The sequence below is a fragment of the Macaca fascicularis genome, chromosome 19 (genome assembly GCF_037993035.2).
Source record: "Macaca fascicularis isolate 582-1 chromosome 19, T2T-MFA8v1.1".
In the NCBI taxonomy this organism is placed as follows: domain Eukaryota; kingdom Metazoa; phylum Chordata; class Mammalia; order Primates; family Cercopithecidae; genus Macaca; species Macaca fascicularis.
Window position 1 is genome coordinate 46,047,584 of NC_088393.1, and position 11,205 is coordinate 46,058,788.

Here is an 11,205-nt window from a genome sequence, read left to right on the forward strand (position 1 = left end):
GTCGAGGCTGCAGTGAGCCATGATTAAGACACGGGACTCCAGCCTGGGCAACACAGTTTTGATTTGATTTGATTGAGATGGGGTCTCAAATACATATATGTGTGTGTGTGTGTGTGTGTGTGTGTGTGTGTGTGTGTGTATATATATTTTTTGAGACAGTCTCGCTCTTATCACCCAGGCTGGAGTGCAAATGGCGCAATCTTGGCTCACTGCAACCTCCACCTCCAGGGTTCAAGCGATTCTCCTTCCTCAGCCTCCTGAGTAGCTGGGATTACAGGCACCCACCACCATGCCAGGCTAATTTTTGAACTTTTAGTAGAGATGGGGTTTCATCTTGGCCAGGCTAGTCTTTAACTAGTCTTTAACTCCTGACCTCAGGTGATCTCCCGGCCTCGGCCTCCCAAAGTGCTGGGATTACAGGCGTGAGCCACCGCGCCGGCACCCGGCCTAAAAATGTATTTTTTAGAAAGAAGTTCCTTAGCCAAGACTTGCAAAAAGAGAGTCATGGCCGGGCGCGGTGGCTCAAGCCTGTAATCCCAGCACTTTGGGAGGCCGAGACGGGCGGATCACGAGGTCAGGAGATCGAGACCATCCTGGCTAACACGGTGAAACCCCGTCTCTACTAAAAAATACAAAAAACTAGCCGGGCGCGCTGGCGGCGCCTGTAGTCCCAGCTACTCGGGAGGCTGAGGCAGGAGAATGGCGTAAACCTCGGAGGCGGAGCTTGCAGTGAGCTGAGATCCGGCCACTGCACTCCAGCCTGGGGACAGAGCGAGACTCCGTCTCAAAAAAAAAAAAAAAAAAAAAAAAGAGAGAGTCAACGGATACTAGGTATATTTAATGGAACAATAAATTCAAGTTAAAAAAATATTTTATGTTAGAAAAGTAGCCAATAGAGAAGCCAAAAGTAATGTCCTGACTATACAGGGAGGTGATTATATAGGGAGGAGGAAAACCATGGAGATGATTAAAGTTGTCTGCTATTTTTAGCAAGGGATCCATGGACGCGTCGTCTAAAAGTTGATGAAATAAGAAATAACAATCCAAAAATCTGCTTTAAAGATTTGGAAATAGATACCAAAGGAATAAAAGGTGGAAAACGTTAAAAACAAGGCACCAGCGATCACGAGTTACTTTTTGCCATTTTTGAAAAGCAATGTAGTTACAAAAAAATGTATCTGGCCGACAGGGGTTGGGGGCAGTGGTGAGGGAGAGGCTGTTGTTTAAAGGCGGGTTGTTTTCCATGCAAAGCTCTGTCCTGTCCTACGTGTCTGAGTGTCGTGTATTACTGGAACATTTTTAAAGAAGTATTATTTATTTTACAACTAGACTCCCGTAATATTTGTCTTTCAAAATATGGAGTAAATAGACGCTGTCTAAAGTCGAAGAGACAGTATACAGAGCTTTAGAACATACCGCTGAACATTGCAAAAGTAACTTGGCAGAACAAAATTTAAATTGAGAGTTGGGGCCATAGCGAAACACATAATGTGCCCAAGTAGCTAAATCAAGAAACCGCCCTCCGAGGCTTCTGATTCACAGATTCTGCGAAGGGACTGACGGCCAGAAGACAGAAAATCAAGCAACGGTAAAAAGCGGCCAGGCCTTCCCCGGGCTGTTGCGCCCACGTGTTGGTTTGCAGCGTTTGGCAGGGGTTTTAGATGGTAGCCTCCGCGGACGCGCGCCAGGGGTGGAGAGGCCTGGGCGTTCGAACACCCACGTTCAAAGCAAAGCCCTTCCAGATTTGGGACTTTCTAACGTGCATCTGTATAACTTTGGGTTTAAAGGAGCCTCGGGCCGAGGGAGGGCCCGGGGAAGGGACGCTGCGGGTTATGGGACTCTCAGGGACCCGCCCCTCCGGGTAGGCCCTGGCGCGGGAATCCTTCCCGGGGCGCCCCAGCTGTGGGCGAGAATGGGACTGACGTTTGGGTCCCGACCCGGGTCCCCTACCTGTCCCGGCGCTCACCGGCGGGCTGCTCGGAGGCTGCAGCGGAGGGCTAAGCTCCTTTCCTCCCTTTGCTCTGGGAGGCAGTCGGGGGCCTCCCGTGATCGGCGTGGCCTAGGGAGCCCCGGGACCCGCGGTCTAGGCAGTCGGTCCTCTCCCGGGGCGTGGCGGCTGCAGCCCGGCGCCGGGGGCGGTGACTCTGAGATCCCGCGGGCGGGTGCGGGAGGCCGCCCCTCCTCCGGCGGCTGGGCCGGGCGGGAGCGAGGGCGGGCCGGGGAGCTGGGAGGGCTGCGTGCGGCAAGCGGGAGGCCCAGTTGCCGCGGAGGGACTGGTCCTAGCTCCCCACCCCCATTCAAATTCCGTTTCCTTCTGGTTCTGGCCTCCTGCTTGCGGCCGTCTCCACCCCTCACATGTATGGGATCCTGCCCAGGTCCACGGTTGGTAAACCGCTTAGCTGTGATCCCGACCCAGGGCCTGATTCGAAACACTTGGATCAAAGTCCCTGGTCACAGGGATTTTCTTGTATTTACGTTGCTTCCCAGGGCTAGATTCTCACAGCCCGGGCCTGATCTTAAATTAAATCCCTTCACACACACTTTCTGCACCCTCCCACCTTAGGACTCCCCCGTCCTCCCCATCCCCACCAGCTATAGACAACTGAATTAATCCGGCTGGGGCCACCACCCATTTTCTCCCTTTACCTCTGCCCTTGGGCCTTTGCAGTCCCTTCTGATGGCCCTAGATTGCAGCAGGGACCTCAAGGTGACTGATCTCAGACACCCCAGAGCTAGTTTTCTGGAAGCCAGGCCTTGCCCACGCTGGTAAATCATTCTCCAGACCCACTGGCTCGTATCTGCCACTGTGCTACATGCTTTACATGCATGACCTCCTCATGGACGCCTCTCCTGAGAAACTGAAGTCCAGAGATATCTGGTCTATTGCACGTAGTCCAAGTCGCTAGCTTGGAGGGGTCACACAGCCAGAGTCTGGATTCCCCAAGGACCCTTCCCCTGGAAACCTCAGCCAGGCCCCACAGCGCCATCGTGAGGACGGCGTGAGAGTCTGCGTGTGCAGCGCGGAGCACAGTGCTGGGCTCAGAGCCAACGCTAATTTGACTACTATTGTTATTATTTGTACCAACCGCCTTTGAAAGCATTTTCTGCCATGAGTTGTAAAATTACTGTATTATTGGTAGAGTTTTTAGCACAGATCCACACGCAGTTCCTTATGTGAAAGGCGTAGGCCTAGTTCGTTTTGCATTCCGGATGTTGGGGGTTTTATTTATTTTATTTTATTTTTTTGAGACGGAGTCTCGCTCTTTTGCCCACGCTGGAGTGCAGTGGCTCGATCTCGGCTCACTGCAATCTTCGCCTCTCGGGTTCAAGCAATTCTCCTGCCTCAGCCTCCCGAGTAGCTGTGATTACAGGTGCCCACCACCACGCCCAGCTAATTTTTGTATTTTTTAGAAGAGATGGGGTTTCGCCATATTGGCCAGGCTGGTCTCGAACTCCTGACCTCAGGTGATCCACCCGCCTCGACCTCCCAAATTGCTGGGATTACAGGCGTGAACCACCACGCCCGGTCTTATTTTATTTATTTTTTATTTATCTAGTTTTTTTGAGACAGGGTCTCGCTCAGTCACCCAGGCTGGAGTGCAGTGGCTCGAACGTAGCTCACTGCAACTCTGAATTCCTAGGTTCAAGGGATCGTCCTGCCTCAGACTCCCGAGTAGCTGGGATTCCAGGCATGAGCCAGGCCTGGATTTTAAAATACAGTTCAGATATCCATACAGAGTTCTGCAATATCCCCCCGGGTTGGGGGCAGTACTCCAAAGTGCATGATATTTCTGCTTCAAAGTCTGTGTGGAGGTCGGGAGCAGTGGCTCACACCTGTAATCCCAGCACTTTGGGAGGCCGAGGTTGGTGAGTCACTCGAGGTCAGGAGTTCGAGACCAGCCTGGCCAACATGGTGAAACGCTGTCTCTACTAAAAATGCAAAAATTAGCCGGGTATGTGGTGCACGCCTGTGGTCCTGGCCACTCAGGAGGCTGAGGCAGAATTGCTTGAACCCGGGAGTCAGAGGTTGTGGTGAGCTGAGATCTTGTGTCACTGCATCCAGCCTGGGTGACAGAGCAAGACTCTGTCTCAAAAATAAATAAATAAATCAATAAATAAAAAATAAAAGCTGTGTGGAGAGAAATACGCACTCAGTGGAAGAGATGGTATAAATAGCCTAATGTGGGTGCAGGCAGGTCTCACTATTTGAAGAGTTGGGGGCCTAATTTATGAAGAAACCGTAGGTTTGCAGATAAGAGATTTTAGCCCTGGCGCTGGGATGATTTTTAAAATCAATACTGTTATTAAGCGACTGCTGTGATGCAGCCTACATACTTTTACAGGCACGAAACAATTTACTTCTACAGATAGTATCTGTTTATTACAGATAAATTAGAAGAAGCACAGGGGGTCTGAAGTTAAATAATTTGGATAATCAAGGGATGCAAAAGGATTGGTAAGAGATTGTTGGGGAGTAGTCCAAAATTATCACCCAATAGACGCCTTATTCATTACAAAGGGGAAAAAAATGTACCTATTCAGTGGGGTGGGGGAACTCTGGAAAGCAACTTCTTCTTTTTTTTTTTTTTTTTTTTTTTGAGACGGAGTCTTGCTCTGTCACCTAGGCTGGAGTGCAGTGGCACAATCTTGGCTCACTGCAACCTCCGCCTCCCGGGTTCAAGCGATTCTCCTGCCTCAGTTTCCCGAGTAGCTGGGACTACAGGCACCCGCCACCACGCCTGGCTAATTTTTTGTATTTTTGTGGAGACAGCGTTTCACCGTGTTAGCCAGGATGGTCTCGATCTCCTGACCTTGTGATCTGCCCACCTCGGCCTCCCAAAGTGCTGGGATTACAGGCGTGAGCCACCTTGCCTGTGCCCAGCTGAAAGCAACTTCTTAACTGAGTGATAGAACAGTATCCCAATAATGGAACATTGTGATGTCAATGTCTCGTGATGTGACACAAAATTGCCTATATAAATTTTTTTTTTTTTTTTTTTGAGACAGAGTATCTCTCTGACACCCAGGCTAGAGTGCAGTACTGTAATCACAGCTCACTGCATCCTCGACCTCCCAGGCTCAAGTGATCCTCCCACTTCAGCCTCCCTAGTAGCTGGAACTATAGGTGTGCACCACCCCATCTGGCAAGTTTTTGTACTTTTTGGAGAGATGGGGTTTCACCAAGCTGCCCAGGTTCTATATGCAATTCTTATTTTAAAAAAGTGTTAGGCCTAATTTTTTTTTTGAGATGAAGTCCCGCTATATAGCCTAGGCTGGAGTGCAGTGGCATGATCTTGGCTCACTGCAACCTCTGCCTCCCGGGTTCAAAGGATTCTCCTGCCTCAGCCTCTTAAGTAGCTGAGATTACAGGTGCCCACCACCACGCCTGGCTAATTTTTTGTATTTTTAATAGAGATGGGGTTTAGCCATGTTGGTTTGGCTGGTCTCAAACTCCTGACCTTGGGTGATCCTCCTGCCTTGGCCTCCCAAAGTGCTGGGATTACAGGTGTGAGACACCTCGCCTGGCCTGACCTAAACTTTGAACCTAAATTTAATAATGAGGAAATAGGCCGGACCTGGTGACTCATGCTTGTAATCCCAGCACTTTTGGAGGTTGAAGCGGGAGGATCATTTGATCCCAGGAGCTTGAGACCAGCCTGGGTCACATAGCGAGTCCCTATTTCTAAAAAAAAAAAAAAAAAAAAAAAAAACTAGCCACGTGTGCTGGTACACACCTATAGTCCCAGCTATTAATACTTGTGAGGCTGACATGGGAGAATTGCTCGAGCCCAGGAGGTCGAGGTTACACTGAGCTATGATTGCACCACTGCACTCCAGCCTGGGCAACAGAGCAAGACCCTGTTTCAAAAACAAAAACAAACAAACGAACAAAAAGGCAAATCATCATGCATTGAAAATGGGGGCTATCCCCAAGATAACTGGCTAGGACTTTTCAAAAAGTCAGTGTATGAATAATCACAAAAGAGACCAAAGAGATCTTCACAACCAAGTACAGTAGTTGCACCTTGATTGGGTCTTGAATTAGCTGTTGACTTTGGGTTCCATTGCTGGGTGCTGATTTTTCTCTTCCTATTTGGTCAGACTTGCTTGTCTCTTGACTTTCCCAAACAAGGGATAAGCTGGTGTTTGTAGGTGATAGGGGTGCACTTCCTATTCTAAATATCAGACAATTTTCCCGCCATCTTGGGCCTGCATTAGAGCATGAATGGAGCTTTGTGTCTCGGGCTGGGGGGCTTGCTGACAGGCTGGTCTCACTTGTGGGCAGAGAAGGGTCCAAGAACCCCACTTCCAGCTTCCCCTCCCCTCTGCCCCAAGTGCCAGGGTAGGACTGGCTGCTTTTTTTTTGTTTTTTTTTCCATCTCAGATGCCAGCATCTACTGTAGTTACCACCTCAAGCTGTCAGAGTTGGATCTCTTTAGGGAACCACCCTTCAGTTCTTGTTTTTCCTACACATGAATGTTGGGTGGCCTGTTCATTGGGGAGGAGGGTGAGAAGAGGGCACAGGAGGCTCAGACAGACAGACTCTCATCTGAGCCCATCCTCTCTGCCTTTTTTCTTTTTTTTTTTGAGACAGGGTCTCGCTCTGCCACCCACGCTGGAGTGCAGTGGTGTGATCTCAGCTCACTGCAGCCTTGACCTCCCCAGTTCAAGCAATTTTCCTGCCTCAGCCACCTGAGTAGCTGGGACCATAGCACTGTATTTTTTGTTGGGATGGGGTTTTGCCGTGTTGCCCAGGCTGGTCTTGAATTTCTGGGCCCAAGAGATCCTTCTGCTTCAACCTCCCAAAGTGCTGGGATTACAGGTGTGTGCCATCACACCTGGCCATTTAATACATTTTGATGCTCTTTCCATATCACTACATAGGGAGCTTCCTCATTTTATTTTAATTAATTAATTTTATTGTTTCTTTTTTATTTTTGAGACAGAGTCTTGCTCTGTTGTCCAGGCTATAGTGCAGTGACTGGATCTTGGCTCGGTGAAATCTCTGCCTCCCGGGCTCAAGCGATTCTTGTGCCTCAGCCTCCTGAGTAGCTCGGACTACAGGAACGTGCCACCACGCCCGGCTAATTTTTGTATGTTTAGTAGACAGGGGATTTTTGGCCATGTTGGCCAGGCTGGTCTTGAACTCCTGACCTCAGGTGATCCTCCTGTCTTGGCCTCCCAAAGTGCTGAGATTACAGGTGTGAGCCACCACGCCCGGCCATAAGTAGCCATTTCTTCATGCTGCTCAATCATCTAACATCCAGGGGCTTGCGTATGTAAGGACAAGAGTACTAACTAATCTTTGTTCTTTGATAAAATCATTAAACAGTTGTTCCTCTAAATCTTCCTCCAAACCAGACTTCCCTAATTATTTCAACATTCCTTCCAAAGGCCATCGCTTAAAGCGTTCACAAATCTAATGTCAGATGTTTGCGATTGTTGTAAATACCTTAACAAATAGACAAAGCAATTGTGTGTTATTATAATGATTACAAAGCTAATGCATACTTGTGCTGACACGTGTCACCAGTGTGCTGGTACCCATGGATTTGAGCTTGTTTCTTTATTATTGTTATTATTACAAAAAGTGGAATTGTTTATTTTTCATTTATTTATTTATTTTTGAGATAGGGTCTGGCTCTGTTACCCAGGCTGGAGTGCAGTGGCACGATCACAGCTCACTGCAGCCTTGATCTCCTGGGCTCAAGTGATCCTCCCACCTCAGTCCCTCAAGCAGCTGGGACTACAGGGGGCACGCCACCACGCCCGGCTAATTTTTGTATTTTTTGCAGAGATGGGATTTTGCCATGCTGCCCAGGCTGGTCTTGAACTCATGAGTTCAAGCAATCCACCTGCCTCAGCCTCCTAAAATGCTGGGATTACAGGCATGAGCCACTGCACCTGGCCTTGTTTCTTTATTATTGCTATTCTAGCTTTTAGGCTCCTTTCCTGCAGGGAGTGTGATTTGACTCACCCAACGTAAGGAGCCCCGGTTACTGCCTCGGACTTGCTGAGGTTTTGGCTGTAGGTCGGAGCCAGTGTCAGGAAGGCTGATGATTCAGGGCCGGTGGCGAGGCCTGGGGAGCCTCTAGCAGGGCAGCCCACTGAATGTGGTTGTCACTCGAGCCTGTCCACATGCTTGGATCTGAACAGGAAGGGAGGTTTTATTTATGGTCTCGGTCGTGCTTTCCCTCGGAGTCACATTTGTTCCTGGTATCTCCTCACGTGGTGCAGGCTGATGTGCTTACTCTGCAGCTCTTTCTGCTAAGCAAGGCCTGTTTCTACCCAGTTAAATCTAAAGCCTTCCATCACAATAAAACCCCAACTGTCATTCCCGTCAACCATGAAGAACTGAACTAGGAGGCCCTGACACTTGCCAATCTGATGTGTTATCAGATGTTTACATTGGCCAGGCACAGCGGCTCATGCCTGTAATCCTAGTGCTTTGGGAGGCAGCAGGATCACTTGAGACCAGGAGTTCAAGACCAGCCTGTGCAACATAGTGAGACCCCCCATCTCTACAAAACATTTAAAGATTAGCTGGTTATGATGGTGCGTGACTGTGGTTCTAGCTAGTCGGGAGACTGAGGCAGGAGGATCGCCTGAGCCTGGGAGGTAAGGCTGCAGTGAACTGTAATCGTGCCACTGAACTCCAGGCCTGAGTGACAGAGCAAGACTCTGTCTCGAAACAAACAAACAGGCCGGGTCAGTGGCTCACGCCTATAATCCCAACACTTTAGGAGGCCAAGGCAGGCAGATTACCTGAGGTCAGGAGTTTCAGACCAGCCTGGCCAACATGGCGAAGCCCTGTCTCTAGTAAAAACACAAAAATTAGCCAGATGTGGTGGCGTGTGCCTGCAATCCCAGCTACTAGGAGGGCTGAAGCAGGAGGATCGCTTGAACCCGGAAGGCGGAGGTTGCACTGAGCCAAGATTGTGCTACTGCTAGTCTGGGCAACAGAGCGAGACTCCGTCTCAAAACAAACAAGCAAACAAGCAAACAAAAACAAACAAAGTTTACATCTTTGCCTATCTAAGAAGTGAAAAGAAAACAAAAAGAGGTATTGTCCTGGTATCTTCCTTCGCATGTTTCCTAAGGTGAGGACATTGGTCATCTTTTCATGTGTTTAAGAGCTATTTGCATTGATTTCTCCATAATTTATCTGTTAGTCACCTTTGCCCATTTTTCTGTACTTACTGGTCAGGTGCTGTGTTTTAAACATGGTGCAATGGGCCAGGCACAGTGGGTCATCCCTGTAATCCCAGCACTTTGGGAGGTAGAGGCAGGTGGATCACTTGAACTTGCGAGTTTGAGACCAGCCTGGCCAACATGGTGAAACCCCATCTCTACTATAAATATAAAAATTAGGCCAGGCACGGTGGCTCACGACTGTAATCACAGCACTTTAGGAGGCCAAGGCGGGCAGATCACGAGGTCAGGAATTTGAGACCAGCCTGGCCAACATAGTGAAATCCCGTCTCTACTAAAAATACAAAAATTAGCTGGGTGTGGTGGCGGACGCCTGTAGTCCCAGCTACTTGGGAGGCTGAGGCAGAAGAATCGCTTGAACCCGGGAGGCAGAGGCTGCAGTGAGCTGAGATCGTGCCGCTGCACTCCAGCCTGGATGACAGAACAAGTGTTTGTCTCAAAAATAAATAAGTATTTAAAAATACAAATATAAATACAAAAATTAGCCTGGCGTGGTGGCGCATTCCTGTAATCCCAGCTACTTGGGATGCTGAGGTGTGAAGATTGCTTGAACCCAGGAGGTGGAGGCTGCAGTCAGCTGAGATTGCTCCACTGCACTCCAGCCTGGGTGACAAAGTGAGGCTCTGAAAATTAGCCTGACGTGGTGGCATATGCCTGTAATCCCAGCTACTCGGGAGGCTGAGGCACGAGAATTGCTTGAACCGGGCAGGCAGAGGTTGCAGTGAGCTGAGATTGTGCCGCTGCACTCCAGCCTGGGTGACAGAGTGAGGCTCCATCTCAAAAAAAAAAAAAAAGAAAAAAAAAAAGAAAAGAGGCTGGGCGCGGTGGCTCAAGTCTGTAATCCCAGCACTTTGGGAGGCCGAGACGGGCGGATCACGAGGTCAGGAGATCGAGACCATCCTGGCTAACACGGTGAAACACCGTCTCTACTAAAAAAATACAAAAAATAGCCGGGCGAGGTGGCGGGCGCCTGTAGTCCCAGCTACTCGGGAGGCTGAGGCAGGAGAATGGCGTGAACCCGGGAGGCGGAGCTTGCAGTGAGCTGAGATCCGGCCACTGCACTCCAGCCTGGGAGACAGAGCGAGACTCCGTCTCAAAAAAAAAAAAAAAAAAAGAAGTCTGGTCTGACCCCGGAGCCCTTAATCACCACCCCAGGATACCCCATGTACAAGCACAAGAACCACAGTTGGCCGGGCGCGGTGGCTCAAGCCTGTAATCCCAGCACTTTGGGAGGCCGAGACGGGCGGATCACGAGGTCAGGAGATCCAGACCATCCTGGCTAACCCGGTGAAACCCCGTCTCTACTAAAAAAAATACAAAAAACTAGCCAGGCGAGGTAGCGGGCGCCCTGTAGTCCCAGCTACTCGGGAGGCTGAGGCAGGAGAATGGCGTAAACCCGGGAGGCGGAGCTTGCAGTGAGCTGAGATACGGCCACTGCACTCCAGCCTGGGCGACAGAGCGAGACTCCGTCTCAAAAAAAAAAAAAAAAAAAAAAAAAAAAGAACCACAGTTACACTTAGATGCCCCCTTCTCTGGGCAGAGGTTTCCTAAGACTTTGTATATATTAAGTCTTGCTGGGATTACAGATGTGAGCCACCATGCCTGGCCTCCTTCCTTCCTTCCTTCCTTCCTTCCTTCCTTCCTTCCTTCCTTCCTTCCTTCCTTCCTTCCTTCCTTCCTTCCTTCCTTCCTTCCTTCCTTCCTTCCTTCCTTCCTTCCTTCCTTCCTTTCCTCCCTCCCTCCCTCCCTCCCTTCCTTCCTTCCTTTCCTCCCTTCCTTCCTTCCTTCCTTTCCTCCCTTCCTTCCTTCCTTCCTTCCTTCCTTCCTTCCTTCCTTCCTTCCTTCCTTCCTTCTTTCCTTCCTTCCTTCCTTCCCTTCCCTTCCTTCGGTTTTTTTTTCTTTTTGAGATGATGTCTTATTATGTTGCTCATCTATCTCAAACTCTTAGGCTCAAGGGATCCTTCCATCTTAGCCTCTTGAGTTGCTGAGATT

At 49.5% G+C, this 11,205-nt stretch overlaps 1 protein-coding gene across 8 annotated transcripts in view; it reads right to left on the reverse strand.

Moving 5' to 3' along the window:
* The window catches only part of FBXO17 (F-box protein 17), a 42,426-nt gene extending 34,281 nt beyond the window's left edge, over positions 1-8,145 (reverse strand). For 3 of the 8 annotated variants that reach the window (XR_012427586.1, XM_045379585.2, XM_074023474.1), the window contains exon 1: positions 1,951-2,114. The gene's annotated coding sequence lies outside the window, so the exon portion shown is untranslated. Of the gene's footprint in view, positions 1-1,950; positions 2,115-2,646; positions 2,931-7,978 lie in introns of those variants that run through there. The other 5 variants (XR_012427587.1, XM_074023473.1, XM_074023472.1 and 2 more) reach the window with 3 other exon arrangements.
* Between the last annotated feature and the right edge of the window lie 3,060 nt (positions 8,146-11,205).